Here is a 6,938-nt window from a genome sequence, read left to right on the forward strand (position 1 = left end):
AACAGGAGAGTCAGGGAACCTTAAGATTGAAATGCTTCTGAACTTGTGGGAGGTGTAGAACTGGAAACGAGGCCCTCAGGTACCCAATGGCCCCCTTTCTCACTCCTTCTGTCTCTCTCTACAGGCTGCCTTTATCCCTCGGCTTTAACTGGAAACAGACCCCAAATTCTTCAACTTCTTCGTGGGCCACCCCACAGCACCCGGCGGGGGCGGGGAAGTCATTGGTTCAATCACAGAAGAGAATGAAGCAACATGCATGTGTGTGTGTGTGTGTGAATCTTTTTTTTAATCTCAAATAATCTTTATTTTATATTGGGGTATAGTTGATTAGCAATATTGTGTTAGTTTCTAGTGTACAACAAAGTGATCAGTTATACATATACATGATTTATTCTTTTTTAATGAATTAATTTGGCTTCCCCAGGTCTCAGCTGCAGCATGCAGGATTTTTTATCTTTGTTGCAGGATCTTTAGTTGCAGCATGAAAACTCTCAGTTGAGGCATGTGGGGTCTAGTTCCCTGACCAGGGATCGAACCCAGGGCCCCTGCATTGGGAGTGCAAATCTTAGCCACTGGACCACCAGGGAAGTCCCTTTCAAAATTTTTCCCCATTTAGGTTGTCACATAATACTGAGCAGAGTTCCTTGTGCTATACAGTGAATGTGTTATTTTTTTATCCCTCTCTCTCAACTCCAAATTATCAGGGGAAAGTTCTGATTGGCACATCTTGGGTAAGGTAACCACCTTGGTCTATACAGGACGACCAATAGGTATGGACTTACAGTAAAAACACTACAGGCTTTAAAAAGCCACCAGGGCCCTTAGCTGGGAGTGAGGGAATCATGGTGAGCTGGGAATACTTTCCACAAGGATTCAGCTACTCTACAAAAGGGACTCATGCCCTAGCATGGAGGGCTCTGAATGATCATGCCCAATCCAAATATTTGTGAATCTGAATCTATGTGCCAATCCTTGATACCTCTCCCTAGTACTCAACAAGTCCCAACACTGAAATTTATTTTTATTTTTCTGGCAATCCCTTTCTTTCTTTCTTTTTTTTATTATACAATTTTGTATGCACTTTATTCACTTAAAAATATGGAACGCTTCACGAATTTGCGTGTCATCCTTGCGGAGGGGCCATGCTAATCTTCTCTGTATCGTTCCAATTTTAGTATATGTGCTGCCAAAGCGAGCACTCCCTTTATTTCTTAAACTCAGCCTTATTCTGAGCAATAATACCAGTGAAACCACAAACTTAACTTGGTAAGAGGCTTTATTAGGCAGAGGTCTAGAGTCAAATAGACAGGGTTTGAATTTCTGTTCTGCCATGTTCTAGCTGTGTGACCTTAGGCAAGTTGCTTAACCTCTCTGTTCCTTCATTTCTTTAATTGTCTAATACTTTCAATGGCATAATAGCCATGTTATAGAGATGCTTCAAGAATTAAACATATTATAGTACCTGGCACAAGATAACTCTTAGCTAATTGTAGTAGCATTGTCACCATTATCATTATGCATTTATCATATGATAAACCATTATCATGTGTTTATCATTATGTCTTATCATATAAATAAAGTAAATGCAAAGGATCAGAAATTTTACAAATGATCATCTATGTGGTATACCTAGTAAGAAAAGGATTCCTAACATTAATTCTCCCTCACAGTGTTCTCCACTGTCCAAGAACAATAAAACTTTGTATAAAGCAAAGGATCAAGAGCTATAAATGAAGACATGATGAAACGAAATGGTGAAAATTATATGCATAACAAAGGGCATGGCAGGGTCAGATGGGAAGGCATGTCAAGGGTCATGCCTTGGGCACAGGCTTAGGAATAAAGCCAACCTAAAATCAGCAAATGTTGGCGAGGATGAGGGGACAAGGCAACCTATGTACACCATAGGTGGGAATGTAAATTGGTGTAGCCACTGTGGAAGACAGTATGGAGGTGCCTCAAAAAGCTAAAATTAGAATTATCATATGACCCACCAATTCCACTCCTGAGTATATATCCAAAAAGAACAAAAACACTACTTCAAAAAGACACACGCACCCAAATGTTCATAGTGGCATTATTTACAATTGCCAAGATAAAGAAGCAACCTAAGTGTTGATCAATAGATAAATGGATAAAAAGATGTGGTGTGCATGCTCAGTCGTTTCAGTCATAGCCGATTCTTTGTGACCCTATGGACCATTGCCTACAGGTTCCTCTGTCCGTGGGGTTCTCCAGGCAAGAATACTGGAGTGGGTTGCCAAGCCCTCCTACAGGGGATCTTCCCTACCCAAGGATCAAACCTGCATTTCCTCTGTCTCCTGCACTGACAAGTGGGTTTTTTTACCACAGAGCCACCAAGGAAGTCCCATATACATACACACACGCACACACACCTGGCATCAGCCAGCCTAGCAACAGCCAGGGTGTTGTTCACCCTAAAAACAAGAAGTGAGTGCTGGATTCTGTCATTCCTAAAGCTGGCTTACTCAAGATCATCCAATTGCAGAAGCCAATAACAATAGAAAAGTATATAATTTGCAAGTATGCCTTTTTGGCACAGTTCAGGTCAGTTCAGTCTCTCAGTCGTGTCCGACTCTTTGTGACCCAGTGAATCGCAGCACACCAGGCCTCCCTGTCCACCACCATCTCCCGGAGTTCACTCAAACTCACATCCATCGAGTCGGTGATGCCATGCAGCCATCTCATCCTCTGTCATCCCCTTCTCCTCCTGCCCCCAATCCCTCCCAGCATCAGAGTCTTTTCCAACGAGTCAACTCTTCGCATGAGGTGGTCAAAGTACTGGAGTTTCAGCTTCAGCATCAGTCCTTCCAAAGAACACCCAGGACTGATCTCCTTTAGAATGGACAGGTTGGATCTCCTTGCAGTCCAAGGGACTCTCAAGAGTCTTCTCCAACACCACAGTTCAAAAGCATCAATTCTTCGGTGCTCAGCTTTCTTCACAGTCCAAGGCACCCATAATTGGGTTCTCCAGCCTTGCAACCAGAACAGGCCTAACTACAGCTCTGATCCACAGGGGTAAATGAGATGGTAAGGCTCAGAAAATACTTAACACAGAGTAAGATTCCACCATGCAGAGTTATTCTATTTTCAAGGTGACTAGGAAGAAATTGGACAAGGTGGAGGCGGGGAAGAGATACTCCAGCCATGAAGAGATACCCCACATCCAAGGTAAGAGAAACCCCAGTAAGACAGTAGGTGTTGCAAGAGGGCATCAGAGGGCAGATGCACTGAAACCATAATCACAGAAAACTAGTCAATCTATTCACACTAGGACCACAGCCTTGTCTAATTCAATGAAACTAAGTCATGCCCTGTGGGGCCATCCAAGACAGGTGGGTCATGGTGGACAGGTCTGACAGAATGTGGTCCACTGGAGAAGGGAATGGCAAACCACTTCAGTATTCTTGCCTTGAGAACCCTATGAACAGTATGAAGAGGCAAAATGATAGGATACTGAAAGAGGAACTCCCCAGGTTGGTAGGTGCCCAATATGCTACTGGAGATCAGTGGAGAAATAACTCCAGAAAGAATGAAGGGATGGAACCAAAGCAAAAACAATACCCAGCTGTGGATGTGACTGGTGATAGAAGCAAGGTCCGATGCTATAAAGAGCAATATTGCATAGGAACCTGGAATGTTAGGTCCATGAATCAAGGCAAATTGGACGTGGTCAAACAGGAGAGGGCAAGAATGAACGTCAACATTCTAGGAATCAGAGAATTAAAATGGACTGGAATGGGTGAATTTAACTCAGATGACCATTATATCTACTACTGTGGGCAGGAATCCCTTAGAAGAAATGGAGTAGCCATCATGGTCAACAAAAGAGTCCAAAATGCAGTACTTGGATGCAATCTCAAAAAAAACAGAATGATCTCTGTTTGTTTCCAAGGCAAACCTTTCAATATCACAGTAATCCAAGTCTATGCCCCAACCAGTAATGCTGAAGAAGCTGAAGTTGAACGGTTCTATGAAGACCTACAAGACCTTTTAGAACTAACACCCAAAAAAGATATCCTATTCATTATAGGGGACTGGAATGCAAATGTAGGAAGTCAAGAAACACTTGGAGTAACAAGCAAATTTGGCCTTGGAATACGGAATGAGGCAGGGCAAAGGCTAATAGAGTTTTGCCAAGAGAACACACTGGTCATAGCAAATACCCTCTCCCAACAACACAAGAGAAGACTCTACACATGGACATCACCAGATGGTCAACACCAAAATCAGACTGATTATATTCTTTGCAGCCAAAGATGGAGAAGCTCTATACAGTCAGCAAAAACAAGACCGGGAGTTGACTGTAGCTCAGATCATGAACTCCTTATTGTCAAATTCAGACTTAACTTGAAGAAAGTAGGGAAAAACCACTAGACCATTTAGGTATGACGTAAATCAAATCCCTTATGATTATACAGTGGAAGTGAGAAATAGATTTAAGGGACTAGATCTGATAGATAGAGTGCCTGATGAACTATGGAATGAGGCTCGTGACATTGTACAGGAGACAGGGATCAAGACCATCCCCGTGGAAAAGAAATGCAAAAAAGCAAAATGGCTGTCTGGGGAGGCCTTACAAATAGCTGTGAAAACAAGAGAAGCGAAAAGCAAAGGAGAAAAGGAAAGATATAAGCATCTGAATGCAGAGTTCCAAAGAATAGCAAGGAGAGATAAGAAAGCCTTCCTCAGAGATCAATGCAAAGAAATAGAGGAAAACAACAGAATGGGAAAGACTAGAGATCTCTTCAAGAAAAGTAGAGATACCAAGGGAACATTTCATGCAAAGATGGGCTCGATAAAGAACAGAAAAGGTATGGACCTAACAGAAGCAGAAGATATTAAGAAGAGGTGGCAAGAATACACAGAAGAACTGTACAAAAAAGATCTTCATGACCAAGATAATCACAATGGTGTGATCACTCACCTAGAGCCGGACATCCTGGAATGTGAAGTCAAGTGGGCCTTAGAAAGCATCACTACGAACAAAGCTAGTGGAGGTGGTGGAATTCCAGTTGAGCTATTCCAAATCCTGAAAGATGATGCTGTGAAAGGGCTGCACTCAATATGTCAGCAAATTTGGAAAACTCAGCAATGGCCACAGGACTGGAAAAGGTCAGTTTTCATTCCAATCCCAAAGAAAGGCAATGCCAAAGAATGCTCAAACTACAGCACGAATGCACTCATCTCACAGGCTAGTAAAGTAATGCTCAAAATTCTCCAAGCCAGGCTTCTGCAATATGTGAACTGTGAACTTCCAGATGTTCAAGCTGGTTTTAGAAAAGGCAGAGGAACCAGAGATCAAATTGCCAACATCCGCTGGATCATCGAAAAAGCAAGAGAGTTCCAGAAAAACATCTATTTCTGCTTTATTGACTATGCCAAAGCCTTTGACTGTGTGGATCACAATAAACTGGAAAATTCTTCAAGAGATGGGAATACCAGACCACCTGACCTGCCTCTTGAGAAACCTATATGCAGGTCAGGAAGCAATAGTTAGAACTGGACATGGAACAACAGACTGGTTCCAAATAGGAAAAGGAGTACGTCAAGGCTGTATATTGTCACCCTGCTTATTTAACTTCTATGCAGAGTACATCATGAGAAACGCTGGGCTGGAAGAAACACAAGCTGGAATCAAGATTGCCGGGAGAAATATCAATAACCTCAAATATGCAGATGACACCACCCTTATGGCAGAAAGTGAAGAGGAACTCAAAAGCCTCTTGATGAAAGTGAAAGAGGAGACTGAAAAAGTTGGCTTAAAGCTCAACATTCAGAAAACGAAGATCATGGCATCTGGTCCCATCACTTCATGGCAAATAGATAGGGAAACAGTGGAAACAGTGTCAGACTTTATCTTTTTGGGCTCCAAAATCACTGCAGATGGTGATTGCAGCCATGAAATTAAAAAACGCTTACTCCTTGGAAGGAAAGTTATTACCAACCTAGACAGCATATTCAAAAACAGAGACATAACTTTGCCAACAAAGGTCCGTCTAGTCAAGGTTATGGTTTTCCCAGCGGTCATGTATGGATGTGAGAGTTGGACTGTGAAGAAAGCTGAGCTCCAAAGAATTGATGCTTTTGAACTGTGGTGTTGGAGAAGACTCTTGAGAGTCCCTTGGACTGCAAGGAGATCCAACCAGTCCATTCTAAAGGAGATCATCAGCCCTGAGTGTTCTTTGGAAGGAATGATGCTAAAGCTGAAACTCCAGTACTTTGGCCACCTCACGCGAAGTGTGAGACTCATTGGAAAAGACTCTGACGCTGGGAGGGATTGGGGGCAGGAGGAGAAGGGGACGACAGAGGATGAGATGGCTGGATGGCATCACTGACTCGATGGACGTGAGTTTGAGTGAACTCCGGGAGATGGTGACGGACAGGGAGGCCTGGCGTGCTGAGATTCGTGGGGTCTCAAAGAGTCGGACACGCCTGAGCAACTGAACTGAACTGAACTAGGAAGAAATCTTTCACTGAATGCCATACAAAATCATATGCTAGCTACATCTTAAAGCTTTCCCCTCTCTTCTAAATCCAGCATTCTTCAGCTTAAGAGTCACATAGACATCAGCACACCAGCTCGGTGACCTGCTAAGCTAATTAGCCCAGCGTTACAGGCGTTATGTGGACTTGCCGGAGATGATGTTTTGCAAATTCGGGGTGAAATATTTAATTAATCAAAGCTGCTCAGCCAGTTGTCACACCGAGTCAGTGTGCACTCGGGCGAGGGCTGGGGGTTCATGGAAGGAGGCCAGGGCAGACCTCTCCTGAGCCTTCTTCTACTGCCTTCACCACAGAAACCAATCGAACGGCATCAGCCACGCCAGTGAATTTCAAGCACTTGCTCCTGGCCCCTGACATTTCACAGCTCCAGGGTGTCCGGGGTGACCAGTGGCAGGTCGTCACGTGTCCCG

At 43.5% G+C, this 6,938-nt stretch overlaps 1 non-coding gene across 1 annotated transcript; it reads right to left on the reverse strand.

Annotated features, from left to right (window-relative positions):
• Positions 1-1,092: 1,092 nt before the first annotated feature.
• On the reverse strand, positions 1,093-1,199 carry LOC138991540 (U6 spliceosomal RNA). Its single transcript, XR_011467513.1, has one exon. It is a non-coding gene; the product is annotated as a U6 spliceosomal RNA (small nuclear RNA).
• Between the last annotated feature and the right edge of the window lie 5,739 nt (positions 1,200-6,938).

The sequence above is a fragment of the Bos mutus genome, chromosome 17 (genome assembly GCF_027580195.1).
Source record: "Bos mutus isolate GX-2022 chromosome 17, NWIPB_WYAK_1.1, whole genome shotgun sequence".
NCBI lineage: Eukaryota > Metazoa > Chordata > Mammalia > Artiodactyla > Bovidae > Bos > Bos mutus.